A 9400-nucleotide genomic window follows, 5' to 3' on the forward strand; every position below is an offset into this window, starting at 1 on the left:
GTCAAATCGGATCAGACTGGTACAGGAGGAGAGCGCCCCTCTTTCTCTGGCAGAGCATCTGGTGGATTTGAACTGCATATCTCTGGGATTGCAGTGCAGCATTTTGCCATTAGGCCACCTGAGCTCTCCTGGGCTTTGTTTTTTTAGCCAGTCTGCTACTCTTTTTCTCTCAACTGGTGCATTTAGTCCATTCACAGTGTGATTGTTGTCAGGATAGGTTTTACTTTTGCCATTTTGCCATGTTTCTTTTTCTGTTGTTTCTGATTACTATGGTCCATGGACTTTCTTTTAGTGTCTCTGTGTGTAGAACTTCATTTAAAATTTCTTGTAGATTTGGTCTTGTTTTTACAAATTCCTTAAGGCCCATCTAATTTCCCCTTCATATTTGATGGAGAGCTTTGGGAATATAGGATCTTTGGATGGCAATTTTTATCTTTCAACTTTCTGTATATGGCATCCCATTGCCTTCTATCTCACAAGGTTTCTGCTGAGAAATCAGAACTTAATTTAATTGTTTCCACTTTGTAGATAACTCTTTGTTTTTCTCATGCTGCCTTTAGAATTCTATTCTTATCTTTTAATTTAGAGAATTTGACTATGATACTTATTTTTAAAATTTTTATCTTATTTTATTTTGTTTTATTTGGAAAAACATATTGTGGGTACAAGGAGGTGAGGGTTGGGGGCAGAAGGATGAGGATGGGCCAGGATGCAGTTGCAGAGCTGCATAGTTTGGTCGGTGGGGGGAGCAGGTGAAGGAAATGATGAGGGTCCAGTGGGGACCAGATGCTACAGAGGAATGACAAGCATTTTCCAATGGTAATTAAACCAACTGTCTTATTGATTTGGGAACTGGATGCTGACTCTATGGCTTCTTGATGCTGAACAGGGGCATAGATGTAAAGGGGGCAAGGTAGGTTGCTTTATCACCTTACTGGTGGTCTTGGGTTAAAGTTTCTTGTCTTCTTGTTCTGTTAGAATATATTTTCCTGTCATTTGCTCCCCTCTAGACTGCAAAGCGTTTTCCCAGGTGGGTCCAGTGGGGATGGCTGGTTGAACCCAGAGGCTCCATCCTCCTTTGCTTCCTTAGCTGTCAGTTGTATTTCCTTTTTGTCACTGGCACTGGGTTCAGGGTCAATTCTGGAGTAAAACTCAGTGTTAAGGCTACCTACAGGATAGGGAGCAAATCTAGAGAGAACAAACTTGTGAGTTACAGATAGAAGGTCTTTGAGGGTGTGGCTTTCAGGTTTACTGGGGGAGAGGGTGGCAGAAGGTGGCCCAGATAACATTCTCTGGATACCCTAGGCATTCTTTTTTTTTTCCTTCCACACCCAGGGTCAGGTATGGCTCGCCCCGAGCCAGGGGCCAAGGGCAGCCCACCCTGGGCAGAGGGCCACGACGGCTCGCCCCAAGCTGGGGGCCGAGGGCAGCTCATCCCAAGCAGGGCAACACCCCCAGGAGCTGGCTGGTATACTGCCCCTCCAATTGCCCCTACTCCAGTCTGGTCCCCTCACCTGGCCGAGGACTATGTGGTCAGGGATAGTGTCTCCAATTCCAGCACCACCACTTTTACCCCCCCCCATAAGTGGTCATACTATATTTTGAAGTAGGTGTCACTGCCCTCCCCCTTTATATATGGTAAAGGGAACCTGAGAATTGTGAACCAACTCCCCCCAGGTCTAACCATCTTTTGGCAGAAGCATTCAACAGAACAAAATATGTGGTGAATTTAGGATATCGGTCCTCTTGTGTGTGCTGCCACTGTTAATTGTCATCAGACTCACAGTGACTTTCAGCAATCCATTGTATAGGTAATCATCTTCTTTGGCCTGTCCAAGGAATCCCAAACCTGCAGATCGTGGGGCATGCATCCCATCTCCCATCTCCCTCCTCCCATGCAGGCATGGCGCGGGCTCTGCGGGAGGGGGTTGGGAGCCGTGAGACTCACCCATTCCTCCTTGGGAATCCTTGAATTCCTGTTGTTGAGCCCCAATCTTCACTGAGGGCCAGTCATCAGCTGTTTAACTGTTCAATTATCAATAAGTCGAAGTCTGTAGAAGGCCATACTGGCCCTGCTTTAAGTGGTTCACTGCTCCCGCAGCTCACCACTAGGTCTCTGCCTCTGCCCCCATCTTGGATCTCCCGACTATGATATGTCTTGATGTATTTTTTGGGGGATCTTGTCTATTCCAAGCAGTGCAATAGCTGGGTCATATAGAATTTCTGTGTTCAGCTTTTCGAGGAAACACCAAACTGCCTTTCGGAGTGTTTGTATCATTTTACAATCCCACCAACAATTTATAAGAGTTCCTATCTTGCAGCAGCCTCTCCAACATTTATTACTTTTTGTCCTGTTAAATGTTGCCACTGCTACTGGAGTGATCTGGTAACTCCTTGTGGTTTTGATTTGCATCTCTCTTGTCAGTGATTTTGAGGATTTCTTCATGTGTCTGTTGGCCATCTGAATGCCTTTTTCTGTGAAATTTCTTTCCATATCTTTTGCCCATTTTGTAATTGGGTTATCAGTCTTTTTTCTTCTGGAGGCCCTGTAGAATTCTGTAAACTTTTGATATGAGAACCTTGTCTGAAATGATATTGCCAAATGTTTTTTTCCCAGTCAGTAGGTTTTCTTTTCACTCTGTTGCAAAAAGTGTTTGATGTACACAATGATTTATTCTTTAGAAGGTCCCATTCATCCGTTCTACCCTCTCAAGATTGTTCTGTGTCTTCTGTATTCTACCCGCTCCAGATTTTTGGCTGTGTTTGGCAATCTCTTTATACCATAGACTAGGCCATCTAAGCCTGATCCCAGTTTGTCTCTAATGAACGTTATAGTTTTGGGCTTTACTCCCAGGTCTCTGGTGCCCCTAGAGTTGATTTTTGTGTGTAGTGTGAAATGTGGATCCTGTTTCAGCTTTCTGCACTGCAGGTCCAGTTCTGCCAGCACCATTTGTCAAGGAGGTTATCATTTCCCTATTTGATAGGTTTTATTTCCTTGTCAAATATCAGTTGACCAATGATAGATGAGTTAATTTCTGGGTTCTCAATTCTGTTCCATTGGTCTATGTGCCTGTCATTGTACCAGTACTGTGCTGTTTTAGTTACGACTGCTGTGTAGTTTTGAGATCAGGGACTACTATGCCTCCCACTTCATTTTTGTTTTTCAGAAGTGCTTTGCTTGTTTGAAATCTCCAAATAAACTTGACAATTTCCCTATATAGATATTTATGGCTATATATCTTTATAGTTTAATTATATAATGACAGTTATATGTCATGAATTAAAATTAGTATTGTGTGGTTTTTTCTTTTTTGTCTTTTTTTATTAGTTTTAATGAAAAATTACAGATTTTGGATTTCCATTCATTCATTGTTGCACTTTTCTCCAGCACACCCCTCCTCCCCCCACTTTTCCTCTTTGAAAAGTAAAAGAAAAGTTCCTCCATTTTTTTACAATCCCTCTCCCCAGGTCCACTCCACTATGCAGCCTTCGTTCTGGACTCCTGTCGTTTTATGTACAGTTTAGCTGTAATTGACTCATAGCAACCCTCCAGTAGGTTTTCAGAGACTAAATTTCATGAGAGGAGATTGCCCATCATTCTCTGCAAAGCAAATGGTGGATCCAAGAAGCTGTGCTGCAATCCAAAGGCAGGCTGCTCGAGGCTACCAGCTGCTCCATGGGAGAAAGATGGGCAATCTCCTCCTGTGCAATTAACTGCCTCTGAAAACCTGCCAGAGGGTCAGCCAGTGGTCGGCTGCAACTCTATGAGTTGCACAATTTTGCACGTTCTTACCATTGGTCCACCAGAGCTCACTGAAAGAGTAGTAGACTTACTTTGTTGGTACAGTGTTGAGGATTTTTATTTTGTTTCTTTTGATATATAATTCATACTGAAATCAAGTGTTTGTTTTTCTTCAGTGAGTGCTTCAAGTCCTTTTCACATTTTTTTCTGTTTTCATACTTTTAAAATTTTATTTTAATAATTTTTAAGAATAATTTTAATGAACATTTACAGAGACTTTGGATTTCCATTCATTCATTGCTGCACTTCTCTCCCCCTAGCCCTCCCCCCACAGTTCGCTCCTCTCTTTGAAAAGTAAAAGAAAGACTTCTTCCTTGGTACACAATCCCCCTGCACCCCTCCCACCGCCCCAAGTACATTCCACTATGCAACCTTAATTGTGAACTCTTGTGATGACCATAATACCCATCGCTTTTAAATTATTCTCTCCCTCATCTGTTTCAGTGCAGTATACACAATTTATCCAATTTTTCTCAGTCTTACCCCAACCCTGATATCAGTCCCATTTTATAGCAGTGGCACCATGCAATATTCATCCTTTTGCGACTGAGCTATTTCACTCAGCATAATGTCCTCCAGGCTCACCCATTTTGAATACTATTGCATGAGTTCCTTGTTTTTCAATGCAGCATAGTATTCCACTGTGTGAATATACCATAGCTTCTCTATCCATTCGTTTGTTGATGGGCACCTGGGTTGTTTCCAACTCCTTGCTATTGTGAACAAAGCCGCAATAAACATGGGTGTGCATGTGTGTTTTTAAAATTGCCTGTATCACAGACATCTTGCCATATTTTCTGCTGCTTCCTTAACTCAACAAATGCTTTGTAAGATTCCTCATTTGACATGGGTGTTCTGGTGTTAGGTGCTGTTGAGCAGGTTCCATTTATTTTTGACCCCATCTATTAGTGCACAACAGATCAAAACTCTGTTCAATCCTGTTCTGGCTTCACAGTCTTTACTGTGCTTAAGCTCATGAGTTGCAATTGCTGTGTCTGTCCACCTTTGCTCAGGGTCTTCCTTTTTCATTGACCCTCTTTTTTACTGAGCAGCATGTCCTTCTGCAGTTACTGGTCCCTCCTAATGACATACCCAAAGTATATGAGATGAAGGTTTTTCCATCCCTGCTTCTAAGGAACATTCTGGCTGTACTTCTTCCAAACACAGGTTTATTTTTTCTTTTGACAGTCCATCTTGTTGTTAAGTGAATTTGACCTCTAACTCATGTTGTTGTTGTTGTTATGTGCCATCAAGTCAACTACAACTCATAGCAACCTCTGAGTCAAGTCATAGCAGCTGTGAAGCCTGCCCTGTTCTGAGCCAGCCTCAGTTATTCCAACACATCAACTCCAATTGTCCCAGTTACTGTATCAATCCATTTCATCTAGGGTCTTTCTCTCCTACACTATCCCTCTTACCCTCCCAAGCATGGTGTCCTTCTCCAGGGACTGGTGCTTCCTGGACTGATGCCCAAAGTATGTGGGACAGAGCTTTGAAATCCTTGCCTCCAAGAAACAGCCTGGTTTCACCCTCCCCAAGACAGACCTATTTATCTGACTCATAGCAATCCTTTTTACAACAGAACGAAGCCCTGCCCAATCCTAACAATCTCCACTGCGCTTAAGCCCATTGTTGCAGTCATAGTGTCAATTCATCTTCTTGAAGGTCTTTTTCTCCTTTGCTAACCATCCACTTTTCCAAGCACGATGTCCATTTCCAAGGACTGGCCCCTCCAGACAACATGCCCAAAGTATGTGAGATGAAGTCTCACCATCCTTGCCTATAAGGAGCACCCTGCTTGCACGTCCTCCAAGATAAATTTGTTCTTTTTGCAATGCATTAATTATACCATACTTTTCACCAACACCACAATTCAAAGGCATCAATTCTTCTTCGGTCCTCCTTTCTCAGGGTCTCTAACTCCTATGTTCTCTGCCATCCAACATAATTGGATTCCCATTCCTACTAAACTCATTCCATGTGGATGTCATCAGATGTGCAGCATAAGGCCATAACAGACATACTATTATTAATCTCACTTTGTAGGCAGGAATCTGAGGTGCAGAGGGCTTTCTAACTTGTCCCCAAAAAGCCAGTGAGTGTTGAGGCCTGAATTTCCACCTGGATCTAGATGCCAATCTTCCTATCTCCCACCTGAGATGCCTGAGTTTTCCATATTCCACCCAGGAATCTGTGCATTGCCTCGGCATTTTCTTTCACCTGCTTCAGGGTTGGGATGAGGAACTGTCTCTCCTTGGGCAATATCCTGAAACATAGGCCCTCAAGGAGCTGCCTGTGACCTCAGGATGCCTGGGAGTGGAGATCTGGGCCAAGGGGTCTCTATTTTTGTTCCTGTACTGTTGTTCTATGTTGGGCCTCCCCAGTCCAAGAGCCAGGAGACCCTCCAGTTCTGCAGGGATCAGAAACTAGCTAGGCCTGTTTTCCACCTCTAGGTGTATGACCTTGGACAAGTCACTGTCTGTCTTGACCTCAACTTTCTAATCTGAAAAACAATAGCTCTGCATTTGAGTGTGAGGTCCCTTCTAGCTCTTAAAGAAAAGTCTGAAACCAAAAAAACTTGTTTGCATCCCAGGCTATGAGTAAGACGGAAGGGGAGACTGAAGAGTTTTCATGGTTTTGCTGTCCTGTTGTACAAGTCGACCAGATGATCCTTCTTCAAAGGAAAATAATTTACAAGTCTTTTCTTTTTTTTTGGTTTTTTTATTATTATTATTAAATTTTATTAGTTTCAATGAACATTCACAGGGATTCTGGGCTTTCACTCCTTCATTGCCGCACCATTCTCTCCACCCTCCTCCCCAGTTTGTTCTTCTTCCCCGCCATCCGAATGTCTGTTTTAATTGTCCAATTGCCACAGTGCTTGTCAAAGTCAGTTCTGATTAATCTCCTTTGTCGGTGTGTCCTTTGCCATTCCCTATCACTCCTCCCTGAGAGAGACTTCACCCTGATACAAGTCTTTTCAAGTAATCATTTGCAGGTAAGGTCAAGAGCAGGAGTCCAGGGACCAGGGTGGCCTATTGCGTTGAGTCACTCAGAACTGTTTGTGCTCACTTCGTGCTGAATCAAACTCAGAGATTTAGTGGCCCGAAGAGGGGACCCACATGGATAGATGAAGCCTGAGGCACAGGCAGTGGACAAAGGACAAATGTCCTGACCATTGTGCCTTGTGCCTCAGGTGGGTCTGGAGAGTAAAGCAGGGAAGAGTGGCCTCTCTTTCTCGGCAGTAGTGAAGCAGGGACAGGAGCCTGGTGGAAGCTCCCCTTTCGCTTCCCCATTAGGAACCACTGTTCAGCATCCCCCTGGGGTGTGTCTGAGAAGGCAGTGACTCAGCTGCCTTGTCTCTCTCTCTCTCTCCCATGGAGATTTTCTCTCTTTCTGACTACTCTCAAAGTGATCATTCTTTTTGTCATATTTTTTCTATTTCTTTTTTCATTTTAACCATGTCCACAGCAAAACATATACAAATTCAATAGTTTCTCCACAGACAATTCAGAGACACTAATCACATTCTTTAAATTGTACGACCATTCTCACCTTCCTTTTCAGAACTGTTCTTCCCTTGGTATTGGAGTACTTACTACCCCTAAGTCTTTCCTCTAACCTTTCGAGTTCCTCTTGTCAATTTGATCCCACATGGACAATTATTTCAAAGAGCACAGTGCACAGGAAGCCTAGTGGAAAGAAACTGCACTGCAATCCTAAAAGCATGTGGTTTGAATCCACCATCTGCTTTGCAAAAGAATGGGCAATCTCTTCCTGTGTGATTTACTATCTCTCAAAACCCACTGGAGGGTCAGCTATGGGTAGGTTCTGACTTGACAGCATACACAGCAATATTGTTCGATTTAAAGAAGAAATCAAAGGCTAGTTTTGGTTCACGGCAGAAAGATGATCTCAAAGGGCAGTAGTTCCGTGTGTCTATCCACCCCCAGTGGATCCAGCATGTGAGGGTTACATGAAAATTTGAAATCCTGTTCCAAATCCCCCCTCACCCCTTTTCATCAGAATTCTTCAAGATAACTTTTGATTAAAACATTCAGACATGGTCAGAGCGACCTTTCTAAAGCCTCTCTGTGTTCCTGTCACACACACACAAACACACACACACACACACACACACACACACACACACACACACACTTTTTCAATAGGAAAAAGTAAAAAAATCTTGAACATTGTCTGCCCTTTAAGGACTTGCCCCACTTAGCCGCAGCCCCATTGTCAAGCTTATCTTCTCCAGACTCTTGCTCCTGCTGCACCTATATCCAGTGCTGTTCCAGCTTCCTTGAAGGTCTGTACATCCTTGCTTTGGTTATGTCCTTCCTGAGGTATACACCATACACATCCCCAGGGACTCTCCCCTGTGCTGTACTGGACCCCTTCCCTGACTACCAACCCTCTCCCATGTTGCCACCCCTTGTCCCAGGTGACACTAGGATTGCTTGTCCTCTCTTCTTGATGATCCTTCACCTGTGTGACAACCATTCCGGTGGATCCCCCAGCACAGGGCCTGGCACCCAGTGGTGAACAATGGATTATCCCTGCATAATCCCCTGAAGGGGTAGGGACCACAGTTACTGTTTCACTGATGAAGAATTGGGAGCTTAGAGAAATATTTGCTCAAGTTCACACAAGCTGACAGATGCAAAACAGGTTTCCCAGGCTCTGATAAATAACTTTGCCTCCCCATAAACTCACAACACAGTAATCTGAACAGTCTCCCATCCTGGCACCATGCAGCACGGTGGATGGAAGTGTTGCTGTTGGTGTGTGCTGTTGAGCCAAACCAACCCATAGCTGACCCTCCATCAGGTTTTCAGAAGCAGTAAGTCACATGGGAGGAGATTGCCTATCCTCCTGAAGAGCAGATGGTGGATTTGAACCACATGCCTCCGGGATTGTAGCAGAGCTTCTTACCACTAGGCCATTTCTTAGGATGGCAGTGTAGCTGCGTAAGAGAGACAGAGAGATTTTGTGTGCATATATGAGAAAGAGTTCATGTGTAAGGGGAGTGTATGAGATGTGTGTGTGTGTGTGTGTGTGTGTGTGTGTGTGTGTGTGTACTTCTTCTTAAGTTTCCCCTTCCCTTCCTTCCTATTTAAGACAATTCACCACTTTATGGCCTCTGAGGTTCTAAGCTGAAAGCTGACTTTCCAAAACGGAAATAAAGTCTCCCAGAGTCCCCTGAGGGGCGTTGGAAGAGAAGCCAGTCATTGTACCCAGGAGAACAGGAGGGGCCTGAAGGGTGATCAGGCTACTTGGTTCTAAATCCACTTGTAAAACTCCAAGGTGCCTCATCAGTTGCAGGTTCCACCTGGCAGGGCAGACTGGGGTGGGATTTGGGTCTGGAAACTTAGGGTTCATGCTAACTTAAAGTGGAACAAAATTCCATGCGGGGTTAGAGGGGCAGGAAGACTGTCTTTAGGAAAACTCTAACCCTTTACAGAGGAAAAAACAGACATGGTGAATGGAAGGAGCACCAGCAAAGGAGGTGCCTTTCTTCAATGCACTAGTCACGTGATAAGTGCATAGTGAGCATCAACAGAAAATGTGTGTGTGTGTGTGTGTGTGTGTGTG

This window comes from Elephantulus edwardii, unplaced genomic scaffold (assembly GCF_000299155.1).
Source record: "Elephantulus edwardii isolate Elephantulus edwardi_28Jun2011 unplaced genomic scaffold, EleEdw1.0 scaffold00210, whole genome shotgun sequence".
NCBI classification, from domain to species: Eukaryota; Metazoa; Chordata; class Mammalia; order Macroscelidea; family Macroscelididae; genus Elephantulus; species Elephantulus edwardii.